The sequence below is a fragment of the Pristis pectinata genome, chromosome 6, assembly GCF_009764475.1.
Source record: "Pristis pectinata isolate sPriPec2 chromosome 6, sPriPec2.1.pri, whole genome shotgun sequence".
NCBI lineage: Eukaryota > Metazoa > Chordata > Chondrichthyes > Rhinopristiformes > Pristidae > Pristis > Pristis pectinata.
In genome coordinates, this window is record NC_067410.1 from 106395549 (window position 1) to 106418174 (window position 22626).

The window sequence follows — 22626 nt, forward strand, 5'->3', positions numbered from 1 at the left end:
CCTTTTATCCGGTTAAGAATGAAATTGAGTTGTCCCAGGGACGCCAGACAAAATCCAGCTTGATCACTGAAGCAAAAACTTGCAGGTGCTGCAAATCTCAGATAAAAACAGAGAAAGCTAGAAACGTTCAGCAGTTCAGGCAGCCTCTGTGGAAGGGAAACAGCGTTAAAATCACAGGTCAAATCTGCTTCTCTCTCCTCAGATGCTGTCTGACCTGTTGAGCATTTCCAGCATTCCCTGCCTTGATCTCAGTTCGGTCGTTGCTTCCTTTGTGGCACTATTAACATTGGAAGAAAGTGGATTAATCCAAATGAAAATTCATGCAGCCAACAAATAAAAATGTCCAATGCAAAATGAAAGGGAAGCTACTCAATTCAACCATAAATAAAAATAAAGTGTTGGAAGCACTCAGCAAGTTAGGTAGCAGAGAGTTAATTTTTCATGCTGATGACTTTCCCTCAGATAGTCATTGACTTGGCACTTTGTGTAATGAACAGCTTTGAAATTTTCAAAATATGGAGGTTTCATCTATTATTTATCAAGTAATGATTCTTGGTAAAGTTACACACTGAACGTTTCTAAGTAAGTTTGATTCCTGTAAAGTTTATGCATGGCATTTTCAGAAAGAACAGTACTGAGTACCAGGCGATCATTATCAACTCTCGAATGTTCTGGTGTGAGCTGTGTATCTGAAGAAGAGGTGGGGTGACTTTATTTTTAATGAGTTGTGAGGTGGTATGTTTGAAAGGTTGGTGGAAGCAGACTCAGTGAAGAATTGGATTAAAAAAGAAGTACTTGTAGGGTTAAGGAGGAAGGACATCTTTGTCAGGATGGGATAGCTCTTTCAAAGTGCTGGCGTATACATGGGCCAAATGGCCTCCTCCTGAGCTGTACCAATCTATGATTCAAAGGTATCGAAGAGTAGAAATTCACCCTCTGTTTTATGCATTGAAGATGCAAAGTAGTCCTGAAATTAATAGAACGAATTTAAGAGGCTGTGCTCAATTTCCACGTTTCTATATCGCAAATACAGATAATAAAGGACGAACTTTCATCTTGGTTACAAATGGTTATAATGCCAGCAATTCTATTTAATCCATCAAGCCTTGATCCTGTCAGGCCTTTCCCTCCAGTGACACAACTGATAGAGACCCAGGTTAAATCCTGATCTTTGTCGCTGTCTGCGTGGAGTTTACACTTCCTCCCCGTGACGGTGTGGATTCCACCCGGGTGCTCTGATTTCCTCCGCCATTCTAAAGATGTGTGGATTGTCGGTTAATTGGTAAAGATCCCCCAGTGTGGAGGCGAGCGGTATCATCCGGGTCGAGTTGATAGCGAGAATGAAATGGGATTAGTGTAAATGGCTGTCTGCTGGTCAGCATGGACTCTGTGGGCTGAAGGGCCTGTTTCTGTGCTAAATAACTCTTTGACCTATGAAGCTTTGCGATCAGAATTAGTGGCATCCAATTACAGCCATTCTTGGAGGATAGTTAGAGTCAATGTCTTTCCATCAGTGAATTCAAATTCTATTAAAAGTGTGGTGCCTAATACAGTGTTAAAAGTCAATTCCAGAACTGGCAGTGCTTGCCCTGTTCTTTCTCTCTCTCTCTTTTTGTAGGAGGATTTGTTAAATAATTAAAGTGTCATACAACAGAGAAGGAAAAACTGAATTGGCCAGGGCTGTTCAGAGTCATTGTAGTATGACTGTATTAGACACACAGAATCTGAAGAGAAATCCTTTCTGAATGGTGAGGTGAGATTAGAAGACCTCATTGTGATTGCTTTGACTCTCTGAAAATTACACTGAGAGAGGATTATGCAAGGACTTGAGTACGATAAGCGGGGAAAGGCAATTATCCTGACTGAAGCTTCTGTAGGGCTGAGGGACTGTAAGCGTTTTGTGTTACCTTGCCTCTCTTTCCATTACAACCACTCCTCAGCAAGCTCAGGATGCTCAGTCATTGATCCAAGACTGAGCTCAATAGATTATTGGATCAAGGGATGGAAGATGGGTACAGAGGAAAAATATGACAGCAATAACGGCGCTGATTTCGATTCAGATTCAGATTAGTTCATTGTCATATAAAATTCATTTGAAATTCCTTGCTCGCATGAAGTAAACAGTAAACATGTAATAATAAATGCTGATCTTGCAGAAAGGTGAAGAGCTGATTCATCTGTTCCTACAATTTTTTGATTGCATTTAAATTGGTAAAATTGGTTAATTGGTAAATTGGTTTATTATTGTCACATGTACCGAGGTACAGTGAAAAACTTTGTTTTGCATGCCATCCAGACAGATCATTTCATTACAACAGTGCATTGAGGTGATACAAAGGGAAAACAATAACAGAATGCAGAATAAAGTGTTACAGTTAGAGAGAAAGTGCAGTGCAGGTAGTCAATAAGGCGTAAGGCCATAACGAGGTAGATTGCGAGGTCAGAGTCCATTTTATCGTAGTAGGGGACCGTTCAATAGTCTTATAACAGCGGTGTAGAAGCTGTCCTTGAGCTTGGTGGTATGTGCTTTCAGGCTTTTGGATCTTCTGCCCGACAGGAGAGAGAGTATATGAGATATGGGCTTCACTGGTAAGGTCAGCATTTATTGCATGTCCTTGACTGCTCTCAGGAAATTAGTGGTGAGCTGACTAATGTTCAGATGTGGGAAGCATTTGCTTTTCACATCCTCAGCGTGTGCCACAGGGCTTCAGTGCCAATGGACCTTGTGGGAATAATGTATAACAATAATGGGCCTGAATTGGCCCACAACAAACATGTCACACGAGGCAGAGTGATCCGTGTGTGCCAACCAAATCTCAGGCAGTGGGATCTAAAGCCCCATCACGAGACACCTTCGTGCATGGAACAGCTCAAGTTGATTGATGGTCAAAAATTTTAAAGATTTAAGATTTAAACTTAAAGATTTAAATAATTAAAGATTATAAATAAAAGTTTTAAAAAATACATTCAACTGAAACTGCATTAAATATTTCAATTAACTAACAGCATTAATGTTAACTAAATTATTGTGAAAGAAAACACTTTATCCTCTTTGGAGATTGTTGGCAATCCCTTCAAATGGCTGAAGCTGCCCCAGATAGATCAGAACAACATTTAAAAGAAACTTGGATAGGAAAGGTTTAGAGGGATATGGGCCAAATGTACTAACTCAATGTAACTGCACTGTGTAATGAATTGACAAGTACGATCGGTATGCAAGACAAGTTTTTCACTGTACCTCGGTACAAGGAACAATAATAAACCAATACCAATAAACCAATACCAAATGCAGGCAAATGGGACTAGCTTAGATGGGCATCTTGGTCAGCATGGATAAGTCGGGCCAGAGATGCTCCCCCATCTGTCCTCCCACGTTTTCTGTATATCCGTGCCACAGTACGCCAGAGCAGAAACGGGCCGTTGGAACCATCACATGCATGCTGACCTCTTCTGCTCATTTACCTGTGTTAGGACCATATACTTCTGTGCCTTGTCTATTTAAGTGTCTGTATAAATGCTTCTTAAATGCTGTAATTGTATCTGATTCCACCAGGTCCTCTGGCATCATGTTTCAGATTTCAACCACACTCTGTGTCAAAAAGCGTACCCCTCCGATCCCCATTAAATCTCCCTCCTTAAACCTCTGCCCTCTTGTTTTTGATACCTCCACCATAGGAAAAAGATTTTGACTTTCTACTCTATCTGTACCTCTCATAATCTTCCATATTTCTAAGTCACCCCTTTCACTCCAAGGAAAACAAGCCCAGCCTTACTCAGCCTAAACCCAGCCTACCACAAGATGCCGGGATTTGAGCAGTGGAGATATCTTGGGAGGTTATAGGGAGGTAAGGAGAGGGAAGGTGGGATTTGTAAACATGGATGAGGGGCAGGCACGGTAGTGTAGCAGTTAGCGTAACGCTATTACAGCGCCAGCGACCCAGGTTCAATTCCAGCTGCTGTCTGTAGGGAGTTGTACATTCTCCCCGTGTCTGCGTGGGTTTCCTCTGGGTGCTCTGGTTTCCTCCCACATTCCAAAGATGTACTGGTTAGGAAGCTGTGGGCATGCTATGCTGGCGCCGGAAGTGTGGCGACACTTGCGGGCTGCCCCCAAAACACTCTACTCAAAAGATGCATTTCACTGTGTGTTTTGATGTACTGTACATGTGATTAATATCTTACGTGACATCTTATCTTATAACTTTATAATTGAAGGGGTGGTGGACTAGGATTCAGTGTAGGTCAGTGAGCAGGGGGGAATGGGGGTGGGAGGAATGGCGTGGTGCTGCAAATGTAATGGTGCAGAACCTGCCTCAGGACACAGAAGTCACACATAGTAGATGGGAAATCTCCTCTTTCTGGGTTAGTATACGGCACCATCATTTATTTCGTGTGTTAATATTTTCCTATCTCAGGATAGAAATGTCAAATACTCGAGTCATGGAGTCACACAACAGAAACAGACTCTTTGGCCCAGCTGGTCCATGCCGACCAAGATTCCCATCTAAACCGGTCCCATTTTCCCGTGTTTGTCCCATATCCCTCTAAACCGTTCATGTCCATTTATACTAGAGGACATGCATTTAAGGTGAGGGGGGTAAAGTTTAAAGGAGGTGTGCTAGGCAAGTTTTTTTTACACAGAGAGTGGTGGGTACCTGGAACGGGCTGCCAGGGGTAGCGGTGGAAGCCGATACGATAGTGGTGTTTAAGAGGCCGTTAGACAGACACATGAATGTGCAGGGAATGGACGGATTTGGATCATGTGCAGGCAGAAGATTTAGTTTAATTCAGCATCGTGTTCGGTACAGACATCAGGGCCAAAGGGGTCTGTTCCTGTACTGTTCTATGTTCTGTGCTCTGTGTTTTATGTTCTTGTCTAAATATAACCATGTGAAGAATTATACTAAACATGAAGCCTTCTGCCATCTTCATCACCAAATTAAGAATGCAAGAAAGATCACTCCTTCATTGATCAGCACCTAAAACAACAAGCAGAATAAATTAAATGTTCACACACACACACACATGCACACACAGATACAGACACACAAACACACAGACACACATACACACACAGAGACACACAAACATACACACACATATGCACACACATACTAACACACAGACACACACACACACACACACACACACACACACACACACACAAACACACACACAAAATGAATACAAATTGCATCCTCTTTCTCTAACTGTTTCAACCATGGATTTTGTGTTCAGTCAACCCGAATCTGTTCGCAGTCATGTAGCACTTTCAACATCCTCAAGAAGATTTAGCAAAATAAGATGCTATGTTGAGCTACATTAGGAAGTCTTTTTTCGTTCCTTTATGGGAAGTGGATGTTGCTGACATACCCAACATTCACTGCCTGTCTGAATTGCCCTTAAGAAGGTGGTGGTGAGCTTTGTTCTTCAGGCAATGCAGTCCTTGTGGTACAAACTTTCGACAAGGATTGATGGTCTGGATTCAGGGAGGATGTTTACCCTGGCTGGAGGGAGTGTCTGGAACCAGGAGTCACAGTCTGGGGGTACAGAGTAAGACAGGAGTGAAGTGTGGAGAAACTTTCACTCAGAGTGTGAACATGTGGAATTATCTATGACAGAAAGCTGTGGCAGCCAAATCACTCAATATGTTTGAGAAAGCGGATAGATTTCCGGATAAAAAAGGTATTAAGGAGTATAGGGAGAGAGCAGAAACATGGTATTGAGATAGATATGATTGTATTGAATGGCAGAACAGGCTCGAAGGGCTGAATGATCCTGCTCCTATTTTTTTCTCTGTTTCTTTGAAGGTGCTTCCACATTGCTGCTTGTTTGGGAGTCCCAGGACTGAGATACAGCAGAGTTACAGGAAAAGAGATGTTTTTACAGATCGGGATGGGATGTGAACGTGAGAAGGCATTCACATTCACATCGCATCCTGATGACCAAGCATTTGATGAAAGAGGCTTTAAGGAAAAGGAGAAGAGAAAACTAGGGAGAAGAGAAGGTTTAGGAAGAAGATTCCAGGACAAGTGGCTGAGGTAGTTGAAAGCACAATCAACAATACCATGAAAGGTGTCAACATGCTTCGCAAATGTTCGATTCATATAGTCTTAAAGCTATACAACATGGAAAATAAGCCCAACTCGTCCATGCCGATCAAGTTCCTAACTGAGTTTGTCCCATTTCCCTGTGTTTGGCCCATATCCCTCTAAACCTTTCCTATCCATGTACCTGTCCAAATGTCTTTTAAGTGTAACTGTACCTGCCTCAACCACCACTTCTGGCAGCTTATCACATATATACACTGCCCCTTGCATGAAAAAAATGGCCCTTCAGGTCCCTTTTAAATCTTTCCCCTCTCACTTTAAACCTATTCCCTCTAGTTTTAGACTCCTGTACCCTGGAGTATAGACTTTGGTTATTCACCTTATCTCTGCCCCTCATGATTTTATAAACCTCCATAAGGTCACCCCTCAACCTCCTACACTCCAGGGAAAACAGACCCAGCCTATCCAGTCTCTACTTATAGCTCAAACCTTCCAGTCCCAGTAACACCTTTGCAATTCTTGTTTGCACCCTCTCCAGCTTAATGACATCCTTCCTACAGCAGGATGACCAGAGCTGTACGCAGTACTCCAGATGTAGCCTCACTAACATCTTCTACAGCTGTAACGTGACGTCCCAGCTCCTGTACTCAATATCCATCCAAGAGCCAACGGAAGCTTCACTGGGAGGAGGGACATGGCAGAGCAGGGAATATTCTGGGAAAATATTCCATGAGCTGATGGAGTCACAGCATATAAACAGGCCCTTCGGCCCGACTGGTCGATGCCACCCAAGACACCCATTTAAGCTAGTCCCATTTACCCGTGTTTGGCCCATATCCCTCCAAACCTTTCCTGTCCATGTACTTATCCAAGTACCTTATAAAAGTTGTTAATGTACCTGCCTCAACCACTTCCTCTGGCAGCTCATTTCCATGTAATGACATTTGATGAAAGAGGCTTTAAGGAAAAGGGGAAGAGAAAACTAGGGAGAAGAGAAGGTTTAGGAAGAGAAGTCTAGGACAACTGGCTTAGGTAGTTGTCCTGAAATTTTCATTCCATCTACAGACCACCCTCTGGGTGTAAAAGTTGTCCCTCAGGTTCCTATTAAATCTCTCCCCTCTCACCTTAATCCTATGCCCTCTAGTTCTTGGTTCCCCAACCCTGGGAAAAAGGCTGTGCGCGTTCACCCTATCTATGCCCCTCATGATTTTATACACCTCCTTAAGATCACCCCTCATTCTCCTACACTCCACTGAATACGGTCCTAACCTGTTCAACCTCTCGCCATAACTCAGTCCCTCAAGTCTCAGCAACATCCTCATAAATAGCTGATGACTGGGAAAACAAAGCTGAAAAGATACACAGTGAGCAAAATAAAGTGGAAGGGGATGCAAGTTTTTTTTAACTAACTGAGTCTTGCTACATGGACAACAATAATAAGGTCAATGTTTCTTGTTCATCCATACTTGAGGTAATGCAGCCTATCTTTTTACAGCAATGCAGACAGATAGTGAATTTGAATCTGTAATAAGGATAGAGTGGGATCCAGGATGAATTTTCCTTCAGGAAAATGAAACAATCAGACACACAAAAATTCCAATACTCTGGGTTATGTCAATTTTTAACAACACATTTTTTTGGAGTTAATTGATAGAATTTCTAGATCAAAATCTTTAAACAAAATCTTAAATGAAAAATTGTTAACCCTTTAAAACCAACTGCTAAAATACTTCTTCCTGACACCTTAGTCTTTGGAGGCGCTGATGGATATGGTACACTGGAATAGTCTGACGAGATCTGACCCATATCAAATACAGACCTCAATTTATCCATGATACATTTATGTCAATCAACAGAATCTCAGCTTCTGATTGGCTTAGTGACCAGGTTGCAACTTTGTTTCAGACAATTATTGTTTTTTAAAAGCATTTTTTATCATTAAATTGGTTTCTCAAATAATTCGAGTGGTTAGCTCGTCTGTCCAGACATTGACCCATGCTAGTCAAGTCAAGTTTATTGTCATATGCACAAGTATGGTGAGGTACAGGAACAATGAAAAGCTTGCTTGCAGCAACATCACAGTACGTAGGTACAGATAACACAAAGAATATAAGTTATGCATAAATTACACGGCAACCAAGAGAGAGAGAGAAAAAAGACTGAAAAAGCAAGACCTCAGTGAAAAAAAAAGACAATCAGAGATAAGTCCATGGTAGTGCAAGAGGTGGTCTGTAGTGTTCTTTTGCTAAGGTAGAGTTAGGGTTGTGCAGGTCTGTTCAAGAACCTGATGGCTGAAGGAAAGAAGCTGTATCTGAAACTGGTGGTGTGGGACTTCAGCACCAGAATTAATCTCCAACTCCTGCAGTGAATGTGCACAGATTCAGGAAGGTCATCAGACTACAAATGGTTTTTCACATCCCTCCCCACACGCAGATCACTTGCAGTTTTGGAGTGATTTCCGGTGAAGAGATTAATGCTGTTCGATGAGGAGATACTATTGTAACTATAGCAAATATTTCAGTTGTGTCTCTATTGAGTCCTAAGAGTTAAAAATAAAAGGGGAAGGTGAGGAAAATGCTCAGTCTTGCAGTGGCTTGATGAAGTCTGTATTACATTCCCTGAGAAGATGGTGTGCTGATTCATTGGAAAGAGAAGTGTTTAAATATTTTGAGGAAACAAGTTTGGAGGGGTATAGGGAGAGGACAGAGGAGTGTGGAGCTAATTCAGAGAACCTTCAAGCATAATGAGCCAAATCTCCTATATTCTCTGACTTGATAAAAGCTAACATGTTAACAGAGAGGACACTAGATTTAAATAACCTTAAAAAAACTTAAGATAAGATATCTTTATTAGTCACATGTACATCGAAATACACAGTGAAATACATCTTTTTTTGCATAGAGTGTTCTGGGGGCAGCCCGCAAGTGTCGCCACTCTTCCAGTGCCAACATAGCATACCCATAACTTTCTAACCCGTACGTCTTTGGAATGCTGGAGGAAACGGGAGCACCCAGAGGAAACCCACGCAGACACAAGGGGAGAACGTACAAACTCCTTACAGACGGCGGCCGGAATCGAACCCGGGTCGCTGGCGCTGTAATAGAACTGCTAACCGCTAATAGTGTTATGCTAACTGCTACACTACCGTGTCTGTCCTGATGAAGGGTCTTGACCTGAAACATTGACTGTCCATTTCCCTCCATAGATGCTGCCTGACCCCCTGAGTTTCTCAAGCACTTTGTGTGTTGCTCCAGATTTCCAGCATCTGCAGTCTCTTGTGTCTCCACTAGACTTAAATATTCTTCATTGCGTGTACACATCCGACAATCTGTCCTATAACTTGTCCAAAGAAAAGAGATTCATGCAAAAGGGGCACCCCAATCCCCCTTCTCAAGCCTTTGTGGTGTTATAATCCAGGGTGATAAAAGCTTGTTGCCCCCTGCTCCCCATCCCTCCACCCCCCCCCCCCCCCCATCACCCTGTAACCAAGGCAAGAATTGCCAGTGGGTGTTAAAGAGACAGGGGCCTGGTGATCCTTTAAACTGTTTACTGTCTCTTGCTTGCAGTCGCCCTGGGGTCAGGAGAACATCAGTTAAATGTTTACACCCTGCATTTTATCAGCTGGTTCACTGAAGAATAAAACATGTGTTGGCGATCTGGATAAATCACTGTCCTGTCATCTGAACCCACTGCAGGATTTGTTGCTTTTTTCTCATCAATACTTCACTTCGATCTGTGTCTAACTCGTAGACAGTCTTACAGAATATTCTGCAGCCTCCATTGTAAAACTGCACTTTGCATTGGACTGTTACCTTCTCTCACAAAATTCTAAGGGGTCTTTAAGCCCATCTAGTCTGTGCCAGTTCTCTGAGCAATCCCATCTATCCCATTCCCCCACTTATTTCCCTGCAACCTATTTGGAACATTGTGAGCAATTTTGGGCCCCGTATCTAAGGAAGGATGTGCTGGCCCTGGAGACGGTCCAGAGGAGGTTCACAAGAATGATCATGGGAATGAAAGGGTTAATGTATGAGGAGCGTTTGATGTCTCTGGGCCTGTACTCGATGGAGTTCAAACGGATGAGGGGGGGGGACCTCATTGAAACCTGTCAGATACTGAAAGGCCTGGATCGAGTGGATGTGGAGAGGATGTTTCCATCAGTAGGAGAGTCTCAGGATCCGAGGGCCCAGCCTCAGAATAAAGGGATGTCCCGTTAAAACTGAGATGAGGAGGAATTTCTCAGCCAGATGGTGGTGAATCTGTGGAAATTGTTGCCACAGAGGGCTGTGGAGGCCAAATCATTGGGTGTATTTGATGCAGAGATTGACAGGTTCTCGATTGGTAAGGGAGTTAAGGGTTATGGGGAGAAGGCAGGAGAATGGGGTTAAAAAGGAATCAGCCATGATTGAATGGTGGGGCACACTCGATGGGCCGACTGGCCCAATTCTGCTCCCATAGCTTATGGTCTTATGGTCTTATTGTCTTCTAGTCTATTCTCTCTCACATACCCCTCACTACATTCTAATTCTCTTCCCCAGAAGGAGATTACATTAGCCAAGTAACCTGCCAACCTTTATGTCTTTGGGATGTGGGAGGAAACCCACATGGTCACAGGGAGAACATGCAAACTCCACACAGACACCATCGGAGGTCAGGATCAAACCTGGGTTGTTGGACATCTGAGGCACATGCTCACGTGCTGCATCATCGTGATGTTCTCGTGCTCTCCATCTCTCTCTCTCCCTCTCTCTCTCTCACTCTTTCTCTCTCTTTCTGTCCCTCTCCCTCAATCTCTCTCTCTCCCTGTCTCTCTCTCTTGCTCTCTTCCCCTTCTCCCTCTCTCTCTCTCTCTTCCTCCCTTTCTCTCCATCTCTCTCTCTCTCTCCCTCTCCCCCCCCCCTCTCTCTCTCTCTCTTTCTCTCCTTCTCTCTCCTTCTCTCTCTCCTCCTCTCTCTTCCCATGCCCCCCACCCCATTTTCTGGACATCCCAAAGGTGATGTCGTCTTGTTCTCCAGTGGTGTACTGACAGACAGGTCAGTCAGTACACCACTGACATCAGAGCAAAATGTGCTACAATAAATTGGCCTACGTCTACTCTGAGTCACACCTAACCCAGTGGGGAACACATTGATGAGATATCTTTATTAGTCACATGGACATCAAAACACACAGTGAAATGCATCTTTTGTGTAGAGTGTTCTAGGGGCAGCCCCAGAATCATTTGGGTCATTGAATCATTCGTGGTGGGTTCAATTCAGATTCCAGAGGTGTGACACTGATCAGCAAAAATGCAACACTTGGGAACCCTGGTTCAATACATGTTTAAAGGGGTTGAAATATTTTCGGGCCAATTTCACGATTTTTAGAGGGGGATCCAATTGCATGTTAACACCATACATATAGTTAAAGCAACATAAAAAGATGAAATCCAATTTCCAGGCAACTATTAATAAATCTTTTCCAATGCCTTGGGCTGATGGTAGATGGGACTGCGGTATGGGTCATGATATTCCTGTGGTTATGGTGACTCAGATGTTCGAATGGTTTGCCAATGCCTTCATGAATCCTGGTTAAAGGTTACTCTACAATGAAAAGGCAGGAGATAACAATTTTCCCAGTGTGTTATGCAACATGCCACTCACTCATAGGAGAGGATCAAACTTAGCTTGTGTAGTTCTCTGCATAATATTTTTCTGGTCAGGTTATCATCAGTGAGATGGTCTTCCATCACCCAGGGGGTGGGAGCAGTGGTCCAGGAAAGCGGGTTGCAAAATAAGCCCTGTCTACAAAATATCTGAGGATATTAACAGTTCTGTTTCTTTGTTCCTTTTCTCTCTCCTCCTGACCTACACAGTTCCTCCTACACCCACCCCAGCCCCCGTCACCCTGTTTCATCACCCTCCTCCACCCACCCCATCTGTCCATCACCCACACACCCCTCCCACTGGGTCCCCTCCCCCCGCTGTTCCCACCTGCCCTCCCCACCTCCGTTATTTGGTTCCAAGCTCCACCTTTCTCTCTGATCAGATTCCTTCATCCGCGGCCCTTTGTCACCTCCACCTCTCACCTCCCGGCCTCTGTCGCTATTCCCACTCTCCCCTCCTCCATCTGCCTATGGCCCCTACTCACCTGGATCCACCTATCGCTCACCAGGCCTTGCTCCACCCCTTCCCCTCACCTCTTTATACTGGCTACCTCCCCTGTCTTTCAGTCCAGGTGAAGGGTCTCAACCCGAAACATCTCCCCCAACAGATGCTGCTCGACCCTCTGAGTCCCTCCAGCAGATTGTTTGTTGATCCAGATTCCAGCATCTGCAGTCTCTGGTGTCTCCAAATTTAACAGTTCCCTGTTAGCTGGCAAAAATATTTTTTTTTCTCTCTGATACAAGCATTCAGAAACAATCCTAAGCTTAAAAAAACTATTAAAAAAGTGTTAAAATATTTAAAAATAATAGGTAAAACATGTAGAAAGAAATTCAAATAAATGCAAACAATTAAATAAAATCCCAGAAATTGATAACACTTAGTCCTACACAGCCATCCTCCTGTATTGAAGTCACTGGGGAGGAACTCACAGTGGCAGGCAGGAGTTTTTCAAGTGGATTCCTTCCTCTAAGTGAGGGGAAATTCTGCTGGAATCCTCAAGAAGTCCAACGGTGGAGTGCAGTCAACAAGACACCCGCAGACAGCTGTCAGCAAACTCGGGATTTCTGCGTTTGGAAATCCCAAATCTGCTGACACTTAAGGATAAATAGGTATCTTTATTAGTCATATATACATCGAAACACACAGTGAAATACATCTTTTTTACATAAAATGTTCTGGGGGCAGCCCACAAGTGTTGCCACGCTTCCGGCGCCAACATAGCATGCCCACAACTTCCTAACCCGTACGTCTTTGGAATGTGGGAGGAAACCGGAGCACCCGGAAGAAACCCACGCAGACATGGGGAGAACATACAAGCTCCTTACAGACAGTGGCTGGAATTGAACCTGGGTCGCTGGCACTGTAATAGCATTATACTAACCACTACACGACCGTTCCTGCAGTCTAGCTTGGGACTGCCAGCATTTCCTGGTGAAACTCAAGCCTCGGATCTCAGTACAGTTGATGGGATTGTTACTGGGTTTAGCTTTTAGATCAGGAAGGAGAATATTGACCTAAATTTCCACACTGTGAGAGGACGTGATGTGTGTGAATGGCTTCCCACAATAGTGGCCCACAATGCATCCTCAAATTCCTTTGCTCCACCAATGGCCACCGTTCCTTTGGCGATCCAGTCCCTAAACACAAGCATCCTCTCCCTCTCTCGCTTCTTACGTTTATCCATTCATGAGATACGAATGTCACTGGCAATACCAGCACTCATTGCCCAGTCCTAATTGCCCCTGAACAGAAGAGGCAGTTAAGAGTCAACCACATTGGTGGGACTGGAGTCACATATAGGCCAAGCCTGGGTAAAAATGGCAAGTTTCCTTCCTTCAAGGACAATAGTGAACCAGATGGGTTTTTATAACATTCTGATATTTCCATGGTGACTGGATTGGTATTGGTATTGGTTTATTATTGTCACTTGTACTGAGGTACAGTGAAAAACTTGTCTTACATACCGATCGTACAGGTCAATTCATCACTGATGCTGATTCCAGCATTTTAAAAAGGATCCAGTTTGTTTAATTAGTTGAATTTAAAGTCCTCAGCTCCCATGGTGGGATTCAAACTCTTGTCGCTGGGTCAATGCCTCAGAATTCTGGCTGCTGGCTCTGCAACTTAATCACTGTACCCATAAAACCTTCCCTGAAACCTGCCTGTCTGTCCCAAAGTCTAAATACGTGGTCAAGGGACAAATTTTATTTGTTATTGTCCTGTACAGCAGTACGATAGTCACTGCATTGATACAAGTTGCTACACTGAGAACAGAGAACAAAGAACAGTATAGCACAGGAACAGGCCCTTCGGCCCACAATATCTGTGCCGACCATGAAGCCAATTTAAACTAATCCCATCTGCCTGCAGATGGTCCATATCCCTCCATTCCCTGCCTGTTCATGTGCCTGTCTAAATGCCTCTTAAACTCCACTATGATGTCTTCCTCCACCACCACCCCTGGCAGCACATTCCAGGCACCCACCACTCTCTGTGTAAAAAACTTGTCCCACACATCTCCTTTACAACTTCCCCCTCTCACCCTAAAAAGCTGTGCCCTCTATTGACATTTCTACCCTGGGAAAATGACTCTTGACTGGCTACCCTATCTATGCCTCTCATAATTTTATAAACTTCTCTCAGCCACCAACACTTCAAGAGTAAACAATCCAAGTTTGTCCAACCTCTCCTAAAACCTTCTAATCCAGGCAGTATCCTGATAAACCTCTTCTCCACCCACTCCAAAGCCTCCACATCCTTCCTATAATGGGGTATACAGAACTGAATGCAATACTCCAGATGCAGCCCAACCAGAGTTTTATGAAGCTGCAACATGACTTCCTGACTCTTATATGCGATGCCCCAACTGATGACTCTTTTATTAACTTTCCTGACTGATGGCTTCTACTGTGTGAGGTGAAATGAGAAGGGTGGACATTGGGTGATTGGTACCATACTGCCAGGAAAGAGTTAAACTCCTTCAATGATAAACAGCCTGGGTAATGGGTGAAGTCATGGAGAGCTGCCAGCTTCTTCACGGGTGGGGGGAAGGAGGAGGAGATGCAGGAAAGGGAGATAATATTAATGGAAGATAATGTGGCTGGATGGCAGCCTCAGATGAATGCTCCCTGCTGCACTGTGGTCCTTCCATTTCCCATACCGGCCATATTTGTGGTATCTCTCAACCAGTTCTGCCAGATGCTGGGAAGCCTTGATCCAGGGACCTGTGGACCTTGCAAGTTGCAAAGAAGGGAAGGATTCTTCATCCCAGTGCCCCAGAATTGGAAGTTCCAACCCACAAAAAAACATCCAGTCTGGCAAAAGCATCCAGATGACTTCCTTATGTTAAAAAAACAAAGATTTAAATTTTCAGAGAACTTTTTACAATGACATAGGGTACTTCCAACAAGTGAAAGATTTCTAAATTGTAGTCAAATAGGAAACCCGACAGTCAATAAATGTACATCTGATCTCATAAATAACATTGCTATACTAACCAGATATTCTACCTTGTGCACTATTAATTTATTTTTGTAACTTTGGTTACTCTGGTTAGACCACGCTTGGAGTATTGTGTTCTGTTCTGGTCGCCTCATTATAGGAAGGATGTGGAAGCTTTAGAGAGGGTGCAGAGGAGATTTACCAGGATGCTGCCTGGATTGGAGATATATAAGATATTTATTTATTAGTCACCTGTACATCGAAACACAGAGTGAAATGCATCTTTTTGCGTTACTGGGAATGTGCTGGAGGCAGCCCATGTCACCGCGCTTCCAGCGCCAACATAGCATGCCCACAACTCCTAACCTGTACGTCTTTTGGAATGTGGGAGGAAACCAGAGCACCCGGAGGAAACCCACGCAGACACACGAGGAGAACGTACTAAATCCTTACAGACAGTGGCCAGAATTGAACCTGGGTCGCTGGTGCTGTAATAGCGTTATGCTAACCGCTACACTAGAACATGTCTTATGAGGCTAGGTTGAGCGAGCTAGGGTTTTTCTCTTTGGAGCGAAGGAGGATGAGAGGTGACTTGATAGAGGTGTACAAGATGATGAGGGATAGATCGAGTGGATAGTCAGAGACTGTTTCCAAGGGTGGAAACGGTTCACATGAGGGAGCGTAATTCTAAGGTGATTGGAGGAAGGTATAAGGGGGATGTCAGAGGTAAGTTCTTTAGCAGAGAGTGGTGGGTGTGTAGAGTGCACTGCCTGCAGAGGTTGTGGGGGCAGATACATTAGGGACATTTAAGAGACTCTTAGATAGCCACATGAATGATAGAGAAATGGAGGGCTATGTGGGAGGGAAGGGTTAAATAGATCTTAGAGCAGGATAAGATGTCGGCACAACATTGTGGGCCGGAGGGCCTGTACTGTGCTGTAGTGTTCTATGTTCGTAGCTTAGAGTAATTTTTCTGTCTTTATGTCTTGCACTGTACTGCTGCCACAAAACAACAAATTTCACAACATCTAAGTGATAATAAATCTGATTCTGAACACTCATTTCTGAACACTCAGATAATCTATTTTTTCAGTTAGCCAGGACTCCATGCATAAATGACTGGCATCTCATTGGAATGGTGTCAGGAGGGTCTTTCCCAACCAACTGTGAGGTCAGGCTGGACCTTATCCAGTAGGTTTCACCTCTTCACTGCACTGGATGGGACCAAGCTAACTTCTCTGGAGTATGACTTGAAAGGAGAAGGGGCTAACTTGCAGAGAAGATTTCTGTGCATTGACTCATGGGTGAAACCCTCCATTTTCATGTTGTACTTTTTTTGGAGGAGCTCATCAAGCTGAGTGGGTGAAAGTGGTTAATTAACATCTGTGGAGATGGTTGATAAAAGCAAGTGACTTAAGTAACTAGGGGTTTTAATTTTAGTCCTGACTTCCTTCCTTAATTCTGTTGGACCCCATATCTTACACAACAGCAATGTCATCAATCATAGACACAGCAAAATATATTAAAATTGATTAAAATAGAGAGCTGCAGCAGTAAGAATTACCTGCAATACCCTTGCCTAGAAGCTGGAATAATTGCTTGCCTTCATTAGTCAAGGAATTGAGTATAGGAGTTGAGACATGATGTTGTGGTTCTACAAATCCCTTGTTAGGCCACACTTGGGAGTATTGTGTGCAGTTCTGGCCGCTAGGCTACAGGAAGCATGTAATTAAGCCAGAGAGGGTGCAGAAAAGATTCACAGGAATCTTGGCTGGACTGGAGGGCTTGAGTTATAAGGAGCAATTGGATATACTGGGATTGCTTTCCCCGGAGCAAAGGAGGCTGAGGGGTCATCTTATAGAGGTTTATGAAATTATGAAGGGTATAGGTAGGGTAGATAGTCACAATCATTTTCCCAGGGTAGGGATTTTAAAACTAGAGGGCTTAGGTTGAAGGTGAGAGGGGAAAGATTTAAAGGGGATTTGAATGGCAAGTTTTTTCCATATGTAGTGGTGGGTACAGGGAATGAGCAACCAGACGAAGTCGTAGATGTGGGTAAATTGGAGACACAAGAGGCATTGAACAAGTTGAAGGACAGATTGTTGGATGTGTCTGCTCAGTGAAGAATATTTGTTTACTGGAGACACAAGAGACTGCAGATGCTGGAAATCTGGAGCAACACACACAAAATGCTGGAGGAACTCAGCAGGTCAGGCAGCATCCATGGAGGGAAATGAAGAGTCGACGTTTCAGGTCGAGACTCTTCATCAGGACTTGAAATAAAGAGGGCAGAAGCCAGAATAAAAGGGTGGGGGGAGGGGAGGAGCATGAGCTGGCAGTTGATAGATGGATCCAGGTGAGGTGGGGGCGCGGAAGGTAGGAGGGGGAAGTGGGGATGATGTGAGAAGCTGGGAGGTGATGTGGAAGAGGCAAAGGGCTGAGCAAGATGGAATCTGATAGGAGAGGACAGTGGACCATGAAATAAAGGGAAGGAGGTGGGGAACCAGAGGGAGGAAGGTGTGGGTGAGCAATACACAAAAAGTGCTGGAGCAACTCAGCAGGTCAGGCAGCATTCATGGAGGGAAATGTTTTGGGCCGAGACCCTTCAAACACACCATAGTGTGGGTGAGGGGCAGGTCATGAGGGCAGGGGAAGGGGAAAGAAGTGGGTAAATTACAATGTTTAAGAGATACTTGGACAGGTACACAAATAGGAAAGGTTTAGAGGGATATGGACAAATGCAACATATGGGATTAGTGTCTTGATCGGACGGATGAGTTGGGTTGAAGGGCCTGTTTCCGTGCTGTATGGCTATATGAAATGCAGTCCTTTTTTTTTGTAGGAGCTAGGCAATCAGATTTTGATCTCTGATCCCCACAGTACAGAAAAGATGTGGTCGCATTAGAAAGAGTGCAGAAGAGAGTCACCAGGAAGTTGCCTGGATTGGAGGGCTTTAGTTATAAGGAGGATAGGAGGCTGAGGGGCGGCCTGATCAAATTTTGTACAATTTATAAAATTTTGAGGGGCATAGATAGGACAGATAGAGACTTCTTCTCGGGGTGGGGGAGTCTAGAACTAGAGGGCACAGGTTGAAGGTGAGAGGAGAGAAATTTAAGAAGATCTGAGGGGCAAGTTTTTCACGCAGAGGGTGGTGGGTACATGGAACAAACTGCCAGAGGAGGTGATAGAGGCAGAACATAGAATATAGAACAGTACAGCACAGAACAGGCCCTTCGGCCCACAATGTTGTGCCGACACAGCTAATCCCTCCTACCTACAGAATGCCCATATCCCTCTATTTTCCTCTCATTCATGTGCCCATCCAAGCCCCTCTTAAATGCCCCCAATGAATTTGCCTCTACCACCCTATCAGGCAACGCACTCCAGGCATCCACCACTCTCTGAGTAAAAAACGTACCCCTCACGTCTCCTCTGAACCTACCCCCTCTCACCTTAAATGCATGCCCTCTGGGTACAGTTTTTAAAAGATGTTCGGACAGGTACTTGAACAGGAAAGGAGTAGACAGATACGGGTCTAATGTGGGCAAATGGGATGAGTGTAGGCAGGCATCACGGTCAGCATGGATGAGAGGGGCCGAAGGGCCTGTTTCAGTGTCACAGCTCTTTGATTCTATGGCTCTTTATAACTACTTTACCCAGGAGCTGATTGCACTGGATACTATTTCGAAGTGAAACCATGCCAGATGGGAATTAGACTGCACAGTTCCAGTAAAGCGTCTGATCTTTAGCTGGTGTCAGAGTGCACCAAATGACATTATTATTTGCACGACACCTATTCTCTTCTGTACCAACATAATTGGCCCTCAAAGGGCCACACAACGGCTGCCGTGGAACTGTCTCTCCCTAACTAGGCTGCTGCATCTTCGTGATTTAGTGGGGCTCTGCTGACATCAGGTGACCAACGTGGGCAGTTTCAGAACAGCCTGCAGCCTGCAGCCTGCTCCCACACCCGCTAACGTCACAGAGTGTGTTCAAACTAACAGGGAGTGTTTTGTTCACCCTGCTGATATATACTCAGTGGTGACACCACCAGCAGCAATCTACTAACAGAGGTGTTGTTGTGACTGTCACTGTGCCAGGACCTCGAAGTAGGATGCGTAACCCTGTTCATCAACAAAGAGCCTCCTCCCCAGAGAATCTTCAGAGACACCATGTCCTTCCTAGGCTCTCTAAATCACTGTGTCACAGATTTTCTAAGGCTAAGTTTGAGATGTTCTGTAGGAACATAGAAGAGTACAGCACAGGAACAGGCCCTTCAGCCCACCATGTCTGTGCCGAACACATTGCCGAATTAAACTAATTCTTTTCTGCCTGTACATGATCCATATCCCTCATTCCCTGCATATTCATGTGTCTATCTAACAGCCTCTTAAACACCACTATTATATCTACTTCCACCACCAACCCTGACAGCCAGTTCCAGGCACCCACCAATCTGTGCGTAAAAAACTTGCCTCACGCATCACCTTCAGAATTTCCCCTTCTCTCAATGTAACTGCATTGTGTAATGAATTGATCTGTATGAACGGTATGCAAGACAAGTTGCTCACTGTACCTCGGTACAACTGACAATAATAAACCAATACCAATACCAGTATTTGATATTTCTACCCTGGGAAACAGATCCTGACTGTCTACTCTATCTATGCCTTACATAATCTCACAAAATTCTATCAGGTCTCCCCTCAGCTTCCGACATCCTGAGAGAACCAAGTTTGTCCAGCCTCTCCTTAAAGCAGCATCCTTGGAAACTTCTTCTGAGCCCTTTCCAAAGCCTCCACATTCTTCCTGTGATGGGGCAGTCAGAATTGCGCAGAATACTCCAAGTGAGGCCTAACCAAAGTTCTGCATAGTTGCAACATGCATGGTAGTGTAGCGGTTCGGGTAACGCTATTACATGCCCAGCGACCCAGGTTCAATTCCGGCCGCTGTCTGTAAGGAATTTGTACGTTCTCCCCGTGTCTGCATGTGTTTCCTCCGGGTGCTCCAGTTTCCTCCCACATTCCAAAGATGTACAGGTTAGGAAGTTGTGGGTATGCTATGTTGGCGCCGGAAGCGTGGCGACACTTGTGGGCTGCCCCTAGAACACTCTACGCAAAAGATGCATTTCACTGTGTGTTTCGATATCTTAAAGACCTAAAGATCTTCTAGACTGTAGTGGCCAGACTGCTCCCTCGGAGGAGGTCTAGATCACATTAACTCACAACTTCCTCACCAGAGGATCTTCCTGAACAGCTGCAACAGATCCCTGCCGTGGATCGAGCTTGCTGCTCACCGCAGCATCAGAGCGGTCATGTGGACACCTCTATTCATACAGGGTGATGCCTCCTACTTTAGTTTCAGTGAGGAGCAGGCAGCCATTGGCTGATAAATGCTCCAAAGAACAACTTTGATCTTTTCATAATAAGCTTCCACTCATATGGGCCCAACTAGCATGGAGAAGAAGATGAGGCCTAGGACAGATCAGCCATGATCAACTTGAATGGCGGGGCAGGCTTGAGGGGCCGAGTGGCCTACTTCTGCTCCTGTTTCCTTGTGTTCTTGTCACCAGAAGTTTTTTTTTTGGTGAGATCATTTGGTGATAGGTTCATAGACTCATAGACTCATACAGCACAGAAACAGGCCCTTTAGCCCAACTCGTCCATGCAGGCCAAGATGCCTATCCAAGCTATTGAAATTTGCCTGCATTTGGCCAATATCACTCTAAACCTATCAATGCACCAATCCAAATTCTGCCCTGGGAGTCTCCAACCTGATGGCCGTAACATCGATTTCTCTAACTTCCGGTAACCCCACCCCTTCTTTTATCCCCCCCCACCCACTCCTTTATCTTCCGTTATTCCTGTGGCTCCCTTCCCCCACCTTAATGACCTGCCCACCTCCCTTCCTCCCCTCCTCCATCCTTTACTCCATGGTCCACTGCCCTCTCCTACCGGATTCCTTCTTCTTCAGCCCTTGGCCACTTCTACCAATCACCTCTCAGCTTATTACATCTTCCCCCCTCCCCCACCCACCTACCTTCCCCCTCTCACCTGGACTCGCCTGTCACCTGCCTGCGTGTGCTCTTCCCCCTCCCCTCACCTTCTTATTCTGACTTTTGCCCTCTTCCTTTCCAGTCCTGATGAAGAATCTTGGCCTGAAACATCGACTGTTTATTTCCCTCCATAGATGCTGCCTGACCTGCTGAGTTCCTCCAGCATTTTTTGTGGATTGCTCCAGATTCCAGCATCTGCAGAATTTGTTGTGTCTCCGTATTTCAAATGTTGCAATTGTACCCACCTCTACCACCGCTTCAGGCAGATCATTCCATATACCCATCACCCTCTGTGTGAGAAGTTTGCCCCTTTGATCCCCTTTAAATCTTTCCCCTCACCTTAAATCCATGCCCTCTATACTTAGACTCCCCTACCCTGGGAAAAAAAAGTGTGAATATCCATCCTATCGATTCCTCTCATGATTTTATAAATTTCTAAAAGGTCACCCCTCAGACTCATTTGCTGCAGAGAAAACAGTCCCAGCCTATCCAGTCTCTCCTTATAAAACTGTAAGCCCAGAAGATATAGGAGTAGAATTAGGCCTTTCTGCTCATCGAGTCTGCTCTGCTATTCAATCATGGCTGATTTTTTTTCAACCCCATTCTCCCTCCTTCTCCCTGTAACCCTTAACCCCCTTACCAATCAAGAAACTATCCATCTCTGCCTTAAATACACCCAATGACTTGGCCTCCACAGCCCTCTGTGGCAACGAATTCCACAGATTCACCACCTTCTAGTTGAAGAAATTCCTTCTCGTCTCAGTTTTAAAGGGACATCCCTTTATTCTGTGGTTGTGCCCTCGGATCCTAGACTCTCCTACTGATTGAAACATCCTCAACATCCTCTCCGTATAACTCAAGTCCTCCAGTCCCTTGTAATCCTTGATCCCTCCAGTCCCTTGATCCCTCCAACATCCTTGTAAATTTTTTCTCCTGCAGCTTCTCCAGCTTCATTACTTCCTTCCTGTAGGATGGTGACCAGAACTGCACACAAAGCTTGCCTGCACATTGCTGTCTCTCTCTGTGCTTGTGGTAAAAGCATTGGAAGTGGACCAAATGGTTTAGCCCCTTGGTTCTCCTCGGCAGATATTGAGAGATAAGAAACTGTTGAAGCAGCGCTCGAGGTTTCACGGGTTCTACTGGTAATCAGTCAAGTTCACTTACATGGCCTATCGTCCATGTCACAGAGAATGGACAGTCTGCCTGAGGGCAGCCAGTAGGTGTGGGTGGATGATGAGGGAGACTGCAGGCAATGGAATCCAAAAAACGAGCTGCTGGAGGAACTTAGTGGCTCAGGCAGCATCTGTGGAGGGAAATGGACAGTTAACATTTCAGGTCGAGACCCTTCAGCTGAACTGAAAGATAGAGGGGAGTGTGTCAGTATAAAGTAAATGAGAGTCTCAGTTAACAGGTCCAGGCAGAGCCATTACTTCATGTA

The 22626-nt window shown here is 44.8% G+C and overlaps 1 protein-coding gene across 14 annotated transcripts in view; it reads left to right on the forward strand.

Annotated features, from left to right (window-relative positions):
- The window catches only part of mbnl1 (muscleblind-like splicing regulator 1), a 414821-nt gene that overhangs the window by 340708 nt on the left and 51487 nt on the right, over positions 1–22626 (forward strand). The gene's annotated exons all lie outside the window — the stretch shown is intronic.